A 20,009-nucleotide genomic window follows, 5' to 3' on the forward strand; every position below is an offset into this window, starting at 1 on the left:
AAATTGTTACAACCACCTTGGGAAACAGTTTCTCATAATTTAGTAGGTGTGAATGTGTAAACATTTTGACACAGCAATTGCACTGTATATAACCTAGAGAAATTCCAGCTCCTTCATATAGAAAACTCATTTAAGAATATTCATAGCTGTTTTTATTGTAATATCAAATATGGGGGAAAAACAATCCAATCAATTGGAATGGATGTGTTTGCTTAATATAATTTTATAAGGGATACAATAAAGCAATGACAATAGACTACAGTAAAATTTTCGTAATAATGAATACTATAACACTGAGCAAAACAGCAAGTTGCAGAATACATACAGTATGATTCCATTTTTCTAAAGTTCAAAATATGCAAGCCAGGGGCTTCCCTGGTGGCGCAGTGGTTGAGAATCTGCCTGCCAGTGCAGGGGACACGGGTTCGAGCCCTGGTCTGGGAAGATTCCACATGCGCGGAGCAGCTAGGCCCGTGAGCCACAATTACTGAGCCTGTGCGTCTGGAGCCTGTGCTCCGCAACAAGAGAGGCCGCGATAGTGAGAGGCCCGCGCACCGCGATGAAGAGTGGCCCCCGCTTGCCGCAACTAGAGAAAGCCCTCGCACAGAAACGAAGACCCAACACAGCCATAAATAAATAAATAAATAAATAAATAAATAAATAAATAAATAATTTTTAAAAAAAAGAAAAGAAATACCTTGAAACATTAAAAAAAAAAATGCAGGCCAAAGCAATATCTTATTTAGCAGTATATTCATATTGATGAAACTGTAAAGAAAAACAGTGGAAATAACAAACAGGTTAGGATTAAAGAAGGACCAACAGAGACCTTCAAAGATATGGGTAAGTTTTCTTTTTAGGAAGAGTGGTTACACATGAGCGTTCATTTATTTTTATTCTTTACATCTTCTGCATAACTTTCACACATTATTTTGCAAATTTTGAAAGACAAATCAAAACAATAATGCCAACAAACAATTGGGGAAAAGTAATATAGCAATAACAACAAGAAAAAGTGAGCCCTATCTGCTGGAAAGCATTACAGAAGATACAGAAAAACACATTCAAATGGCTTCTTTGTACACCAGAGCCAAAGCTTTGTTTCACAACATCTTAATGATTTCAGTGAGGTTCCTAGCTTTTGAAACAGTGATTCTCTGTTCCCTCCCCGCTACCTTGTTTATGACAAGGTGGATTCAAATAAGGTACTTCTGACAGCTTTTAAACCTAAAACACAATATAGAACTCTATTTCTTCTTTGACACATGCCACTTACATCTTTTTTTGGAGTTGGACTGTAGTTGTTTCATAGATGTGGGTCTTATGCCATGATCTGACAACACCCGGTCCCTGGTGTGCCACTGCAAAGCCTCTTAGGATCAGGAGGCCCTCACAAATGGAAAAACTGAGTTCACAATGGGACGTCAGATCAAATGTGTATGACATCAGTCTAGTGGCTCTCTGAGTTAACCAACCCTGGGGTATATATGCGGTAGCCATAAAAGGTACTTTTAAGGAGATTAAAATGTACAGTACTGAAAAAGATCAAAATTAAAATACATAACTGTCTTCATAGAAATTTAAATACCATTTTTACACATAGATTGTTTTGTTTGTGTAGTTGTAACAAAATAATCCTGAATACGCATAACATGTTCTGTTTTGTAAGACAACTGTGAAGATTGTAGGTATTTATATTGAGTAGTGAGAATGATAGCATTTTACAGCTGGCTTTGACATCCCTCATCTCACACACTGGATAAAAAAACTGATGATCAGAGAGATTAAGTAATTTCTTTTCAGTCAGGCACTGAGCTGAGACCAGAACCCAGGTCCTCCTGACTCGGGGGTGGTTCCTCCTTTTCACCATCCAGCCCTGTCTGAAAAGGTTTACGGTCCATGGCACTATCATATAGTGTATCTCATACCATCTTGTTCTCTGCGATTAACACTGTTATTTGTGAAGCTTACTCAGTGGTCTAGGATGCAACTTCCCATAATCTATGAGTGCTTCTGCATCATTTATCCACATCCACAAGACGGTAAGCTAAGGACTTTCCCCAAACGCTAGACCGTAGTAGTAGATGTCCCAGGCAGTAAAACATGTCCTGGAATAAAGAAATTCTTATGATTCATACCAGACTGGTGTAGCCCTGTTGGATTCCCTTCAGCTTTAAATTTCATATTCTTAATGCAAGACTCTGCAAAGCAGTTTAGAAAACAATGTAAAGATTTTAGTAAATTAAGACAGTGGTTTTGTTTTCTCCCACTTCCTACTTATTGAATGTTCTTGCTGCAAATAAATCAGATCTCTTTATTTTCCTATGAAATATCAGTGCTATGCAAGAATGTTGGAATCAGATGATTCCACTGTGTCTGACATCTTGTTGTTGGTGTCCATTGAGTGTCTTTGTCCTTTCTCATATATGTTGTGATCATCTTGGTTCTTACTACGAGTGATTCTCAATAAAAACCTCGGTGTTTTTTTTTTTTTTTTTTTTAATTTTTTTAAATTTATTTATTATTTATTTATGGCTGTGTTGGGTCTTCGTTTCTGTGCGAGGGCTTTCTCTACTTGCAGCAAGTGGGGGCCACTCTTCATCACGGTGCGTGGGCCTCTCACTACTGCAGCCTCTCCTGTTGCAGAGCACAGGCTCCAGATGCGCAGGCTCAGTAATTGTGGCTCACGGGCCTAGTTGCTCTGCGGCATGTGGGATCTTCCCAGACCAGGGCTCGAACCCGTGTCCCCTGCATTGGCAGGCAGATTCTCAACCACTGCGCCACCAGGGAAGCCCAACCTCGGTGTTTTGAGTATTACATTATGAGATTCTGGATATCATATAAATTTTCTGTTTGACTTGCCTATTCTGACACCACTCTAGCAGGGGATGACAAGCCATCTCATTACTGCCTGGTGGAAATGGGGGTCCAGGTCATGGTCTCCAGGTTTTGGATTTGTCTCTGTTCTCACCCAGGGAGCGAGGGGTTCCTTGTTACTGCTCAGTGGGGTTGGGATTTCTGGCTCCCACTGGACCTTCACTGATACCTCCTGCTGGGAGGGGCATAGGTGCCTTGTTCCTGCTCCTCCTTTTGCCTAACCTGACATCACGGAAGAGCCTCATTACCTTTGGATGGTGGTGAGAGTCCTGACTCTGAAACCACGTCTGCAGGGAGGGGTCAGTGTGCCTTGTTCTTGCTGGGTGGAAGTGGAAGTCCAGGGTCTCTGTGGTCTTCAGGGACACTGCTGAGATGGTCACTCATTACCACCGGCATTACCACCTGCTGAGGATGAATATCCTGGCTCCTTATGTTACAGAATTAAGTCATATGGACCTTGTTCAGGCCCAGCTCAGCAGGGCAGGGTTCTTTTTTTCGAGTAGGAGAATAACGAGAGATCCACACAGCACAAGCCTTATTCTATGGGCAAAAAAAAAAAAAAAATGGAGAAGAAGGAATTAAGTTCATAGATCAACTTCTCACCCACCTGGTGAAAGTGATTTAACTGTAAAGAGTAAAGACAAAGGGAAGAGGAGTGAGGCAGAGGATGGGGAGACACATGCCTTAGTTAACCAGGGAAGGGGCGGGGCTTTTTTGAGGGAGTGGGGTACAACCCCCTTTATATCCATTTTTGGTCCTTAATGTCTGGTCCTGGCCACGAGTAGGTGTGTCATTTCATATGCTAATGTAGTAAAATCAACATATAATGAGACTCAGGGTCCGTTGGAGGTCAGATTCGTTGCCATCTGGGTCTCAAGCGGTTCCATCTGTTTCTTTTTTTTCTTTTTTTGTGTGTGTAGCTTCCTTTCTTATCTCTGGACCCTTTAGCTTAAGGATTTATGTTCACTCCTGCTAAAGGTTGTGGGGGTGAGGGTTGGAGGGTTGTGAGCGAGGACACTCCTACTAAAGTTGGGGGTAGATGGGTTTTGAGCAAAGATCTGGAGCGACTCTGGCAATACCTTTTCAGGGCTTCTCTGACGCCCAGGGCCTGGGGGAGTTAGCACTGGGGTGCCTCATTGCAGACTGGCAGGGGTGGAAGTCTAGACTCCCAGATTGGACTTTGCTGGTAGGGTTGGGGAGGGGGCTGTAGTTTTTCTGTGGTGTTTGGCTGGAGTAGAACAGTTATTGCCTAAAAGTTTTCTGTATCTTTAGGCCTCACTTATTCTGGTCCTTTAGCTAGAGAGAACAGGCTTTTATTGGGATTTTATTTTACTTTGTACACTATTTTGCCTTTTCCAATTGGCATTTATGGGTGCTGACTTCTCCAGACCCAAGTCTGGAATATTAGATGCAAAAAGGGAAAACCCAGGCCACTCACTGTCACCTATAAAATTCTAGCACTTTACCAATTCCAAGAGAATATGACCCGACTATTACCTGCATTTCACAGTGAGTTTTCAATACAGAAATATTTTTCTCAGTAGGATCAGATTTATTCTGCATACCCACCACCTCTTATTCACCACGTAACACCTATTTGGGGGACAATTTCTATTTATCAGGTACTAAAAACCATCTTATATATTCCAAATATTGCTATCTCAATCAGCAATATATCATTTGTTAATAGCCCAATGGCCAACAGCAAATGTATATAAATCATGGCTTGCAACCATTTGTAATTCACTAGAAGTGCAGAAAGAGTTTGGGGAAAAAAAGTATTCAGCTAGGTAGAGGTCATGGTAGATACTTTAAAGACTAGAAAATAAATCACTAGTTCTTAAGCATGTGTCGGAATTACATAAATTTAAAGAAGAAGGACTGACAATTTGGAGAATAGTAACATGAGCAGACATGTGTAGGAGGCCGAGAGCATAGCATGAGCGAGGGGACAGGGACCTCCCTGTCTCTGGTGGGAAAGACATGTGCAGGGGCCACTAGGCACACAGGATAAACAGAGGTAGGCAAGAGCATGGCAGGTTTTAGGAGACAGACATCAGCATTTTAAGGGGATTTCAAAGGGGAAGGAAACTGTTAACTATTGGAAATGAGGAAAAGGGAAGAGATCAGTTATTGGGAATCAGTGAAGCTAGATACTCTAAAGGTAGTAGATGATGAGATTGAGGTCAGCAGCAAGGTTAGTTTGAGGCAGAAGATTCTTGAAGGAGGAGGTAGATGGAGTCTGGAAATAAAAGCTGAGGAAGAGGCAGGAAGCAGCCCACTGAACGGCCTTTCCAGAGGCTCTTCTCTGAAATATTACCCAAAGCCTCCTTCCTCAGTCCAGTGGCACTTCCCCAGGCCTGGCCCTCACCGACCTTCTCATGACATCCTCCTCCCGGTGAATTAAAGGTAAACATAATCATCAGACTTAGGGCAATAGAATAAAGGGAATGAGTATGAAGAAAGAGGCAGACATCTCTATCCTAGAAATCCACGAGAAAGGGACCATCTCTGACCATAACACAGGGAGGACTGAAATTTGGGGAGAAGAGAGAGGTGGATTAAAGATGTCTTAAATTGAAGGAGAGAGCAAAATTCCCAGGTCAGGGCATATGGCACAATCACTTTAGAGGCCCTGGAAACCCCTTCATGACTGAATTGAAAGATACTAAATTGGGCAGGTAGATAGGAAGATGCCAGGCTGATCCTGGGGATCACCAAATCCCCTTCCCACCTAGGCCCTCCTCTTTTGATTATTCATTTTTCCAGTTCACAGTCTTATTTGCTAGAAAAAGTTACTCTTGCTGCACAGATTTAAAAAAAAAAAAAAATGTTTCCAGAAATGCAAAGAATTTTTCAGAGGGACTCACAACCTCACTGGGGAAGAAGGGAAATTTTGTCTCAGTACTTCTTTTCTTTCCAGAAACTCTTCACACAGTCTTCTCTGAGTCCTGAACCATCAGACCTACTCCTCCCCCGCATCCCCACACAAAGCACTGACCTCCATATCCTTGAACTCAACGTGGGGAATGTACCAACCCCCATCCTTATTCCCTCCAGTCTCAGATCCTCCAAAACCTGGGGACCAGGAAAGGTCCCAGGCAGTAACACTTCTCTTGACAGAGGCAAAGAAATATTAATAAAAACAACAAGAAAGAAAGAAGAAAGAAAGAAAGAAAGATTTATTGCTTTTTCTCTTAGATGCATGATCTCATTGCTTAACTATACCTAATGAGGCCTAATTCTTCCTTCTAAATCTGGCCTCTCAGTCAGCAACAGATTTCACCAGTCCCACTGTGTATACTGATGATGCGCTGATAACCAAATGTCATTCTTGAAAAAACGTGGAACTTTTGACTATTTTCTAGTGCAGGAGTTTTGCAACCAGATTTCTAAAATACATAGTGAAACTGGTTTCGACACTAAACTCGAATAATTGATCTTAGGTTATGAATACAAATTATGAATAACCATAATTTTATGAATAACCACAAATTATGAATAATCATAAGTCCAGTTTGGTTTACTAACATCTAATCCTCAGCAGAATGGAAAATGAAAAATATAGAATTCTATATTACATTTGCTATCAAATTTTAGCCAGTCTTGGAGACTCTCTTGGTTCTAGGACAAGGCCACATTTTGAAAGCAAATTCTTTAGAGTAGTGTTTCTCAAACTTCAGAGGACGTAAGAATCACTGGGAGGACCCCCCCAGACCCAGAGATTCTGATCCAGTATTTTGGGACTAGGGGCAGGGAATTTGCTTTTCTAATACAAGATGTTGTTGATGCTGCAGTCATCAGCACATTTTGAGTTGCACTGCCTTGAAACATACCCTGTTTATTTCCATTTTCATCATTGCTGTGTTCTCCATACCTAGTAGCTTAGAACCATTCATTATAATATAACTGAAGAGAGGTAAGTTATAAGAAATTTTGCTCTCTTTGCTCCTTGCTTGATTTTGAATTGTGTCCTTTGCTAAGTAAGCTACCACTGAACCAAGAATATAAAATAAACCCCTAAATTCTAGTAGTTAGAACATCAAGTATTAAGAATGTGCAGTTTGAATGAGCAAGACATCCTTGGTCCCTCAGTGCAGCCCTCAAGTAAAACAGTGCCAGGACCTGTTTTGATTATGATGTCATCATGGTGGCCAGAGCTCATTGCCCACAGAGTTTAGTGCGGTGACATTGGCTGCTGAGAGCGTTTTCTCATTAGCCCTTACCTGTAACATGCTTGGAGAATAGAGGGATACTTAAAATGAACTCACCCTCTCTTGGTTTGACCAGTCTCCATTTAATTGGAATAATTAGTTTTTCCCAAAGTCATACTGATTTAAAGGATATTTTTGCTTTTCTGTAGATTTGAAAATTCTCATTGGTGAGGATCCCTTGAAGAGATGGCCACTCCCCAGGGCCAGAGAATGACACTCCCCGGCCCCAGGGCCTACCTGACTGCTGGCAAGAGGCCCAGTGCTACCACAGAGCAGCTTATAGCGTGAAACTGGCTTCTTCCAGAGCAAGTGAGGAAGAGAGGGAGAGCAGGTCATTTTGTCACTTATCTTGGAAGCAGTACCTCTATTCATGCTTCTGCTGTATACTATTTGCTTGAAGGAAGTCAGTAAATCTAGCCCATATTTAAGGGAAGGGGGAATCACACAACAGTGGGGATGCAAGCAGATAGGGGTCTTTGGGGGTCACCTTAGAGGCTGCCTCCCATAAGAACACTTTTTTGAAATGCTCTCTAAATATACAAAATGAGCCAGTCTCCACAATTTATTCATCATAAAATTTCTCTGGTCAGTTTTAACATCAAACCGGCATACACTGCGATTAGCCTTAATCGTTGGCATGTCACAATACATAGTCCATTTTTCTAATTTGATAATACAGTTGAAATTTTTGATCACTCCAAATTTAATCATTTGTTTTGTTTTTCATATAAAAATTTTTTGTATAGAAAATTTTTTAAAAGTTTAGAGGAGAGTGTTGAACTTAAATGTATACTTTTATAGGTCTTAAACTCAAAGAAAATTATTTTCCATTTTGGGATGATTAAATGGTCCTCAGAAACTTACTTGTACTATGTGTTTGCTTACAGAACCTTTCAAGTTTGAGTACATAGTTGAACTTCCAGATAGTAATTTGGTAGAAGTAAAATGGTTAATGTTGACAAATTCACATAGAATATCGTCTCATGAGTATCCAGCATGGATCTCACACTTCATACACCCAGAAGGCCCACTTGAGACCAGGATGTCATGATGAGGTTCCTCCCTCCCCAGTAAGGACCACAGCTCAGCCAGCTGCAGACAGGGCTGATCAGCAGGTTCATGCTCTAAAAGCAGAGTTGCATTATCTCATTCAAACTCCCTAGTAAAAAATTATATTCTAGGTACGTTTCTTACCTTCATCCCAAAGGTACACAGAAGAAACTAGAGGAGAGTTTTCTGGATAGACACATCTGGTCCTTTTGTGTGAACTTCAGTCACTCAAAATGGGTATGCTGCCTGTAGAAACGTTTCAGCTTGCAAAAAACCTGGCCCAGTATCAGACTTCACTTGTGTTCTACACTGGTAGCAGTGAGTGGAGGGGAAGGTCGTGCAAGGACAATATCCTGCAGAGGAACACAGTCTTGCCTGTAAGTGTCTCCTTGGTCTTGCCAAACCTCAGTTTCCTCTTCAGTAAAAATAAAGTAAAAGAGTGACCTTGGGTTAGGCAAAGTCTTAGATACAACATCAAAAGCACAAGTGATTAAATAAAGATAAGTTGGTCTTCATCAAAATTCAAACATTTTGAACTTCAAAAGACATCATTAATACATGAAAAAACAGGCCACAGATTGGGAGAAAAAAATTTCAAAGCATATATATGATAAATGACTTGTATCTAAAATATATTTTAAAAGCATACTCAATTACCAGAAGAGAAAAATGCAATACAAAATAAACAAATATTTTTGAATAGACATTTCATCAAAGAAGACATATATAGGAATGACCAAGCACATACATGATTCTCAATATTTTTAGACATTTTAGTAATGCAAGTAAAAAACACAGTGAGATCCTAATTCACAGTCACTCGAATGACTACATAAAAACACTGGACAATGTAACAAGTGCTGGAGAAGATGTGGAGAAATTGGAACCCTCATTTGTTGCTCAAGGGAATATAAAAAGATGCCGCTTTCACTTATTTGAAAATTAACTCCTGAGCGTCCATCCAAGAGAAATAAAAATATGTGTGTCTGTACAAAGATTTGTACATGAATGGTCATAGCAGATCATTTATAACAGCTAAAAAGTGGAAATAATACAAATGCCCATCCATGTTACAACACAGATGAACCTCAGATATAAGTAAATTCTAAAAAGCACAGATTATAAAATTCTATTTATATGAAATATCCACAAAATATAAATCTGTAGAGACAGAAAGTACATTAGTGATCACTTAGAATTGGAGTGGGAATGAAGAGTGGCTGCAGATGAACACGAGGGATCTTTATGTGGGGGTGGAAATGTTCTAAAGTTGGGTTGTGGTCTTAGTTGTACAACACTACAAATTTACTAGAAACTATTGAATTTTACACCTAAATTTGGTGACTTTTATGGTATATATATATATGTATATTTATACTATATAATATATAATTTTATGGGAATATATATGATATATATACATCAATAAAGCTGGTAAAAAAATAAAATGGTAACTTTCAGTGTTGTGGTAAAAAGTGGAGTTTCAGTGCATGGTGTATGGGGCTAGTTAATGAATGGCAGCTATTAGTATCACTATTGTCTTGATTTCTGACTCTTCTTTGTCATCATTTCGACTTCTTAACTACTATGTACGATTAAGAGACCAAACTTGTATGTACACTCAAAAAATGGAGTGATAACTCACCTTTTCCTGCCACATTCTTGTGCCATTTAGATAAAAAAGAAAATGAATATGTAATATCATCACCTACAGATGGAATTATGTCCATAATTTAATGAGACCTTATCAGTATTTGAAATTATTTTCCCTAAATTCTAATCCATGAAATAAAGGCACAGTCATTTCTGTTAGAAGTCTTCACTTCATAGTGAAACCAAATTATTTAATAGTATTTGCACCAACTGAATCTTAGGAAGCCATTTATATTTTTAAACATTTGGTAGTTTTCTTTTATAGCTCTTGTAAAATATAAAAATAAAATTATTTTAGCTTATAGTCTATAATTAGAGATACAATCAAGAAAAGAGAACAGAAACTGAAATTCTGATAGCAGAATGAATTTTATAGGCCATTAGAAACTTTGAGAGCCACAAATTTTAATTAACATTTTATGTTTGCAAGTTGTTAGAGCCGTTGCATTTTGCTGCCCTTCTGTGTGTAAGAAGCATATTTTAAATAGTGAATGTAGAAAACAAAATGGGAAAAGCTCCACCAATAATCCAAATATTTCGCTTTTCTTTATGTATTCTCGAGGGTTTCTTCCAAGTTTTATGCTTGCTTCTTTTTATTACTGGGGGGCGGTAATCCTCTACTAGAGTGGGGTAAAGCAGTAAGAAAACACAGGTAAAACCAAATATTAAAAAAAATTTTTTTAACAAGAAAAGTAATGCTAAATATCTAGAATTTTGTTTCATTGCAGAGTTACTTAGCTCCTTGTTAGACTAAGGCTGGGAATCATCATGTTCTTTCACATTTCAAAATAGACCATGATAGTGCTGGGTACAGACAAGAAAATTCCCAAGTTGCTGAAAATTACCTTTCTGTTTTAAGTAAATAAACCCTGGAATCATCTGTGGTTTTAAGAGGCAAGAAAAGACACTGCATGTACAAAAATTAGAAAATTAAAGCAACAAGAAAATACTACACAGTGGAGGCAATTGGCAAAATTCAGACCAATGTGCCCATTTAGGAACTCCTAATGAAAGTAAGGAGGAAGAGGAGGGTGGATGTGGGGAAAGTGGTATCTACTTCCTGCTGACACAAGGAGTGCTCTTGAGTTTCGGTCTCAAGCTCCCTTGGGAGATGAAGAAGAGTTCCTGAGTCCTTGGGTCATTTGGTAACAATGACCTGTGACCACTCCTTTCCCCTGAACCCCCAATGTCTATTAGATGAAATTGCCCTTCTGGCTAACTCTTCAGTGATGTGTAACTCACCTTCTTTTCAGGGTCTTGTTCTTTGTTTTTTTTTCTGGACACTTACTGTTCTATCTGTCCAGTGTTCTCTTTTTGGGAGACACTTTCTACCCTGTTCATCTCTGCAATGCCTTCCATCCACATGATCTCTACAGAAGGTGTCATATTCTTAGCTGACGAACCTCTGGTTGATTCATCAGGGATGAGCTTCTGACCTAGGGTTGGATGATCACGATTCTTCCCTAGGAATCTAAAATGAGACTAAAATGTTTCACTTTCCCACTCCCATCTGATTCATCTCATGAACAAAAGACATAATCTTAGGTACCCACATTCATTGAAGGAACAAAAAAGCCATCCCACCCAGGAGGATAAGAATAAAGTACACACATATAGGGAAGCAGAGAAAAGAGAAACAATCTCTTTTTGTTTATTTTAGCAAATTCAAGTTGTATTTCTGTAATGTTATTTTGAGAAGACATATTTCTAATACCAAGATTGTAGTTACATGTCCATTGAGCTCACCCCCTTGTAAGTAGAGAGTATTCACTTTGTTTAAAACTTAAACTGTGTTCTCTTCATCTAAATATTCAAGCCAGTTTCACGTAGAAGCACTCACTTTTCTTAACTGCTGTTGAGATGTTACATAGATTCATACATTGAAAGACAGAGCTCTCAGAGAAGGATTTTTAGACAAATGCCACCCTTCTCAACGAGAGAGATCATTAAAAAAAATCACTGGAGATCAGATCTCTTGGCATCAGTCAAGTGAAGTCTTGCCTCCCTGTCCTTGCCAACCTATATGATATGTATTTGACATATCATATAACTAAGAAATCAGTTTTGTTGTTTAACAGCTAAGATTTTTGGAGTTTTTATACCACAACATAACCTTACCTGACCTCACTGGCGTGAATATTTATTTAGTTTTCATACTTTTTTTGACTTTTACTTACATGGAACTTATTTTATTGATATTTTATATGAGAATATAAATAAAAATAAATTTGCTTTGCATTTCATCACCACACAATTATACAATGTAATGTTGATTGGTTTTATCTATATCTATATATTTATCTGTATCTGTCTATCTATATCAAGAAGAGTAGTAGGGAATTATGTTGAGATTTTTAGTAACTTCTGTTTAAGCATAAGAACTATTCTTTGAGGGGAAGTCAGAATGGGAGTGAAAAACTGGAAACTGCACTCAATTGCAAGAAATACTAGCCCCAAAACAATTAAGGTTATGTGTATATCTATATATATATATAAAAAGGTGATATATATGGGAAATATATATTATTAATATAATATACAGAATATATAATAATTTAATATATTGTATAATAATTTTAAAGATAATTTAATGTAATATTAATATTTCACAATATATAATAATTTACTATAATATTAATGTATATATATTATTTTTATGAGAGGGAAATATATATATATATATATATAAAGGTTATATATATATATATTTCCCTCTCATGAAAAACCAAAGGGGCAGCACTTTGTGGGTGTAGCACCTCCATGATATGATTGCAAGAGTCTTCTTAACAACTCCTCTATGAGCTCAAGAACAAAACAAAAAATCCCCACTCATTTTTGCTCTAATTCCCATATACATATATATATATATCCCTGATCTACAAATCTTGTAGATCAAGATCCTGCTACTCATTACACTGAAGTGTTGTATTTTATTTCATTGGGTGCTCCATCAATTATACTCTTTCACATTTTCTCCCAACTTCCATCAGAAGTGCACACGTACTTTGTTCATGGATCAAACACTGTTGATACCACTTTCATGGACATAGGAAGGTTTACACCAACCTTCATCTTCAGGGATTTCCATGCAGAGGCTGCATTGATAAGGAATGCATATTATCAAGGAACACTTGGCTCTGGACAAGATGGTAACAGCCATGTTATGAGATAAAAGGACAGACTCTGAATTTGGAAGCAGGTCAGAGTGTTATATGACACTGGTGGCTGCATTTTGATATGTGTGTATGTACTTGGCTGGATAAAATGTTGAAAGAGAGGGGAAGAATTTGGCCCACAAGTTGCCTATATACTCCTGACCATAAATAAGTTCTTATAACTTAGTTTGTATCAGAAAGCAACCTCCACAACATTAACATTGGTCACGGTCAGGTAGCATAACAAAAAGATGAAATCATGATATTGGAAACATTAAAAAAAAACGTGGAGCTGCTTATTTCATGAAATGTTGGGAAATTACAAGTTTTTTAAAAATGGCTTTATTGAGGCTACAAGTGTTATGTTAGACCTCATAATAAGGTCTGCTATGAAGTGAATATTTTTTAAAACTGACAAATTTAAGGAGAACCCGGCAGGAAGGGTGGGGAGTCTGCTTTAGTGAGGGGTCCAGTCACACCAGCACCGCGTAACAGAGAAAAGCAGCGCACAGCCATTCTGTACTCCACAGAGGGACCAAGAGAGGGAGAAATAGAGTATACACATCAACGAAAATGCAACAAATTGGTAGAATAAACCGGAGTCTGGAAAGTAGTAGTAAATATGGTGTGAAAATATGAATGAAACTTACTGTTAAGATTCCTGGGAAAATCACAGAAACCCCTCAGGGGGCCTTAAGCTCTGATGTGTAAAACAGAAACTATATGCTCAAAGTACCAGAACAAATTGTGAACTTATCACTTCAGAAGTCAATCAGATCAAAAGGAAAATTCAACACTGGGAGCATAATGAGACAGAAATTCTAATTTACTTGACAGAAAAGGAGGATCACTTTAAATCACCATGTGGATAGCAGGATTTTAAAATGGGCCAAACAGGCTAGAGAAGAACATTTCAGTAGGAGAAAAATGCCCTAATACACTATCTTATCTATCTTATATAAGCAAGCTCTGGAAACTTTTTAAAAATAATAATTTTCTTGAAGTATAACTAACCATAATGGGTTGAATAGTGTCCCCTCAAAATTCATGTCCTCCCAGAACCTCAGAATGTGACGTATTTGGCATTGGGGTATTTGCAGATGTAATTAAGGTAAGGATTATGATGAGATCCCATTAGATGAGAGTGGTCTCTAAATCAAATGAGATTGTCCTTATAAGAAACAGAAAAGAACACACACAGAAGCGCAAAGGAGAACACCATGTGGAGATGGAGGCAGAGATTTGAGTGCTCAATCCAGGCAAATGCCAAGGATTGCCAGCAACCACCAGAAACTAGGGGAAAGGTATGGAACAGATAGTCCCTCAGAGCCTCCAGAAGGAACTAACCTTGCCCAAACCTTGATTTTTTGACTTCTGGCCTTCCAAAACTGTAGAGAGAAAACAATTCTGTTGTTTTAAGCCACCAAGTTTGTGAAAATTTGTTTTGGCAGCCCCTAGGAAACTAATACAGATTCTGGTACTGGGAACTAAGGTGCCATAGTAACAGATACCTAAAAATGTGGAAGTGGCTTTGAATTTAGGTAATGAGTAAAGGCTAGGAGAATTTAGAGGTTGGTGATTGGAAAATCCTAGATCATCTTGATGAGAAAGTAGAAATATGATGTTAAAGGTGATTCTGGTGAGAGCTCAGAGAGAAGTCAAAAGCATTGTAAGGAAAGCGTCTCATCATGAACATCCTATTGTTCATGAACAGAATCTTGATATAAATATAAATATGATTATAATTATAAATATAAATCTCTCTGGTGAGACTTTAAAAGTAAATGAGGAACATATTATTGGAAATTGGAGAAAAGGTAATTTTTGTTATAAAGAGGCAGAAAACTTGGCTGAATTGTGTTCCTTCATTCTGGGTGGAAAATAGAACTTACACGCAATAAACTTGGATATGGAGCTGAAGAGATTTCCAAGCAAAGCTCCTTCCTGCTGATAGTAAAATGCCCGAGGAAAGAGAGAAATTGAACAAGGAACTACTAGGCAAAAAGGAACCAGCCCTTGATTATTTGGAAGGTTTCAAGCCAATCCAGATTAGAAAGTATGAAGAAACGAGGAAATTCAGTTTTGGGAGGAAGTGTGCTGGGGAGAGAGGGCCAAGGTGTGGCTGGAAAACGTGTTGCAGAAGAGATTATGTAGGTGACTCCTGGGTCCACTCAACCATCTCAGCAGAAGCCCGGAATAGAGATGGGGTTATACGGGGAGATTCAGTGAAGAACTCTTTTGCCTAATGGAGTAGACCCCCTTGACACACACCAAAGACCAATGTGGTTTTTGAGAATGTTACATCAGCAGAAACACTGCCAGCTTCGACTGAAGGGAACAGAGACAGGAAGAAATGAAGGGAGACTATTAAACTCCTGAGATTTTACAAACAGGATGTGGGACTGATAGAACTACTTGGCTACAAACATGGGCTGACCTTCAGGAAAAAGGATGAACAGTTCCAAAGACAGAGTGTGGACATGGAAGTAGAGCCCAGAGACACAGGCTTAGGGCCAGGGGCCAACAAGGCCACCACCATTGGCCCAAAGGACAGGGCATCAAGCCACAGAGAATCTTCTTTGAAACCTAATGGGATTTGTCCTGCTGGGCTTAGAGTTGCTTGGTGACCCCTTTCCATTCCTAGATGAAAACGAGAATGTCTATTCTGTACCTGTACCACCACTCTATTCTGGAAGAGAAAGTGTTACCAAGTCTTAAGACCATACTGCTTGCTGCACGACAGACCAATAATCAAGAGACGAGTTGTAGGGGCAAAGAATAACGACTTTATTTGGAAAGCCAGCAGACCGAGAAGATTGTGGGCTTGTGCCCCAAAGAACCATCTTGCCTGAGTTAGAATTCAGGCTCCTTTTATACTAAAAGGGGAGGGAGTAAAGTCAAACACTTCCTAGTTCCCATCAGCCTCTGGAGGGGATGTGTTAATATTTTCCTCCCTGCAGTCATTCACAGGTGGGCCTGATCAGGATGTTTCCTGTGAGCTAAACAAAGGTATTTTAGCTTAATACTCATTACCTGGAAAGCAGGGTTCCCAGAGATGGGCCATTATGTATAATTTAAGCTTATAGGCAACACCCCTTTAGTGATTAACTTGTAATAGAATACAAAAGATTCTTCCATATTACAAAAGGTTGTTTTCTAGTTTCACAGGTCCACAGGTGGGGAGACAGTTTTTCCAGGCATGGACCATACTACCCAGAGTCTCACCCATGCCTGATTTAGATGATGAGATTTGGGACCTTTTATGTTGATGATATTTAGGTGAGAGTTTGAGCTTAGAGTTGATGCTGGGATGGGTTAAGGTTTTGGGGGATATTAGAATGGGGTGAATGTACTGGGCACATGAGAGGGATGTGAATGTTTACTATCATGTAGGAGCCGTTACTCTTTATTGCTCTTTTATTCAGAGTTTTACTAAATTTTTTTGTTTATTTTTCATGTGAACTTTCGAATTGGCTTGACTAAAGCACCTCACCACTCACCAAAACAAAAATGAAAGCCAAAACTGTTGTTATTTTAATTGGGATCACATTGAATGTATACATTAATTTAGGAATAACTAATATCTTAATGATACTAGGTCTACTTAAAACCTATTGTTTAAGACTTATTTACCTGGCTAATTTATTATTGATTCCCTCTTCCCTTCTATCCATATTTCTTTTTTTTATTTATTTATGGATCTTTGCTTTATTCAGTTTGTCAAATAAGAGCTGACAAAATTATTGCTTTCCACCCCCCAAAAAGTAGTCACAGAAGCACATCACTTATTTGAAAAAACAGTTTCCTTAGCTACAAAATTTAATTGTAGGGATCAAACAGTGGTTATTGGTCAAACCAATCAACATCAATAGCTTTGAAGTGTGCAGAAGCTAGTTTTTAAATAAAGGTGACAAATACCAATCAAATTCTTATAACACTGTTCAAGATCTAAACAAATGTGATTCTGGAAGTTGAATACAAAAGGCTAAGAGAATGATAGTGCAGTCATCAATAAGTAAACAAAGACATAATTTTCTAAATCATTTTTAGTTAAACAGAATACATTCTAGTTTTAAAAAAAGTTTAAAGCTACATAAAACTCAGTAATCTAACTATTTTCTACCTGAGATCAAAACAAGTTTCTTTTTTCCTATCTAAACATAATTCTTGGCATTGAGGTAAATCTGAATTCATGTGATATACTTTGTCAAACTTTTCAAAAAATTTTAAGCCCTGCTGTAGAGAGAAATTCTCATATTATATATACATATTTACATATTTTTTCTTCAAAGACTAATGACACATTTATGAGGTTAATAGGCCTGTAATGGGACCATGATACTATTTTTTTTAATTAATTAATTTATTTTGGCTGCATTGGGTCTTCATTGCTACGTGTGGGCTTTCTCTAGTTGTGGCCAGCGGAGGCTACTCTTCATTGCGCTGCGCCGGCTTCTCATTGCGGTGGCTTCTCTTGTTGCAGAGCACGGGCTCTAGGCGTGTGGGTTTCAGTAGTTGTGGTGCATGGGCTCAGTAGCTGTGGCTTGCGGGCTCTAGAGTGCAGGCCCAGTAGTTGTGGCTCACAGGCTTAGTTGCTCCATGGCATGTGGGATCTTCCGGGACCAGGGCTAAAACCTGTGTCCTCTGCATTGGCAGGTGGATTCTTAACCACTGTGCCACCAGGGAAGTCCAAATGATAGTACTAATAATATGAAAATAAAAAGCCATTCATTTATACCATGTATTCCTATATGGTGCAAAATGAAATGGGATCGTAGAATTTATGTACATAAATGAATCATGAAGAGTTCAGAAATTAAGCTCACTTTAAGAAAACTCATTCTATTCTTTGTTGAAGCAGAGGTTGCACAATTGTGATGTATAACAAAAATGTTGTGTATATAGACTCCAAAACCAAGCATTGGCCTAAATTGGCAATAACTGCAACTTAAATAGAAATTAAAGCCAACTAGATCTTCACTATGGTTATGCAACTTCTGGCTTTAGGGTCTGCAGGTTTTACTGAGGTAACAACCTCTTATCTCTTGCCTCTCCTCCTTGTGCCTGCCCCCAGTGCCCCCAGCTTCCTTTTACATGGCTGTCTTTGGCAATGCTTCCAAATTTTGAAAGCAGAAGAACCTGCTAAGTAAATGGAGAGAATGAAAAATAACACTATATATGATGTATGAAAACCAACCTAAGAGTATGGACTGAGAAAGAAAATACTAGAAGGAAAACGAAGCAGCAGTCTACCCTCAAGGGAAAAAGATAAAATAAAAGAATAAGGGGGCTGTTACTCCTAGATCTTCTTCCACATCATCTCCCAATTAGAAGAGTGTGGAAACAAAATTTCCAACTCTGGAAAGGTAATGACTTTGAAGGAGGAGCTAGGGAAATGAATAAATGATAAAGAAGTACAGGGCTTCCCTGGTAGCGCAGTGGTTGAGAATCTGCCTGCCAGTACAGGGGGACACGGGTTCGAGCCCTGGTCTGGGAGGATCCCGCGTGCCGCGGAGCAACCGGGCCCGTGAGCCACAACTACTGAGCCTGCACGTCTGGAGCCTGTGCTCCGCAACAAGAGAGGCCTCGATGGTGAGAGGCCTGCGCACCGCGATGAAGAGTGGCCCCCGCTTGCCACAACTAGGGGAAGCCCTCGTGCAGAAACTAAGACCCAACACAGCCATAAATAAATAAATAAAAATTTTTAAAAAGAAGTACAGCAGTAGCTTTAGCTGTCAATGAGTTTCTTTGCTCTGGCATTGGCATTGTCAATACGATCTTTGTTGGTGTTAGCCTTTTCTGTGATCCGTTCTATTTGTCGATTTTGAGCCTCAATCTCATTGCCCACGTCCAGGGCCATGTTTTTTAGATTTCCTAGGATACTTCCCACTTGATTCAGGTTCTCTTCCATTTCATCTTCCCTGGCATCATTTGTTATACAATTACATGGGCATATACAAAGGCCACAGCACTAGTTTAGTTCTGTTAAAGTCTTCTCTGCTTCTCTCATGTCTTTGTTTATTTGGTCCATGCCTTCTTCTGTGTGTTTTAGTTGTTCCCCTTGTTCATCCAGCATAGTGATAGTCTTGATTCCTGCATCCTGAGACTCAATGTCTAAACCCAGGATTCTCCTCGTACTTTCCGGAGACTCATCAGTAACCTGGTTAGCCCTCAGCTGAATTTCTTCTGCTGACAGATTATCCATGATGAATTAAAACTCTTGATAGGTGCAGAAACTGAAATGTAGATATTCAAGCAGTTCTGGCCACTCCCTTCTGGCCGCAGCAGCTTGGACACCTGCAGGCCGGACTCCCACCCATATTTCTTGAAATCCTTCTCCTTTTTATGTCTAGTCTGTTCATTTATTATCTCAGTTCTAGATATTCTAAAAGATATAAAGTAGAATCATATTCTGCTCTCAAGCTGTCTATAATTTCATAATGAAGATAAGGTATCTGCATTTATAATTCAAATCTGAGAGATAAAATAGTAAGTATCCCACAAAACAGAAAACCTTCTTTAGAATCTAAACAGCCTATAATGAAAAGCAAAGCTCTCCACTCCCCTTTCCTATTTATTGGACTGTTTATTAGAGTAGTGCACCAATGGGCAGTGGAAAGTGGATGTGTATGAACTTTGGAATAGCCAGACCTGAATTAATTGCCTAAGGGGTAAGGGCTAGGTAAGGAAACTTGAGTCAAATTTTGGAACCAGTTCTCTTGCTTTCATAATGGACATCCCCATATCTTCTTTTTAGAGCTGTTGAGGGATGAAAAGAAATACACTTTGTAGCATATCTATTATATAATGCATGCCCTTTAAGTCATACTGTCTCCTCTGGTACACTTCTCATCTAAATTCAATGAGCCCACTGCAATGGACACAGCCCATCAAGGAAAAATGTTTAATTTAAAGGTACCCTGAGAACTGTATATCTGTGTGTTGTTTGTATATCCTTCTTTAAAGCTATAAAAAAAACACTTGAAATTTCAAAACATTAAGTATCATGACTAAAAATAAAGTAAATAGAACAAAAAAGACTTATGTTCTATCAAATACA

At 38.7% G+C, this 20,009-nt stretch overlaps 1 pseudogene across 1 annotated transcript; it reads right to left on the reverse strand.

Moving 5' to 3' along the window:
• Nucleotides 1-18,608: 18,608 nt before the first annotated feature.
• LOC309665245 (synaptosomal-associated protein 23 pseudogene) lies at nucleotides 18,609-19,581 on the reverse strand (annotated as a pseudogene). Its single transcript has one exon. The product of its transcript is annotated as a synaptosomal-associated protein 23 pseudogene (transcript).
• Between the last annotated feature and the right edge of the window lie 428 nt (nucleotides 19,582-20,009).

Source organism: Balaenoptera physalus (assembly GCF_965194825.1).
Source record: "Balaenoptera physalus genome assembly, contig: SUPER_7_unloc_1, whole genome shotgun sequence".
NCBI classification, from domain to species: Eukaryota; Metazoa; Chordata; class Mammalia; order Artiodactyla; family Balaenopteridae; genus Balaenoptera; species Balaenoptera physalus.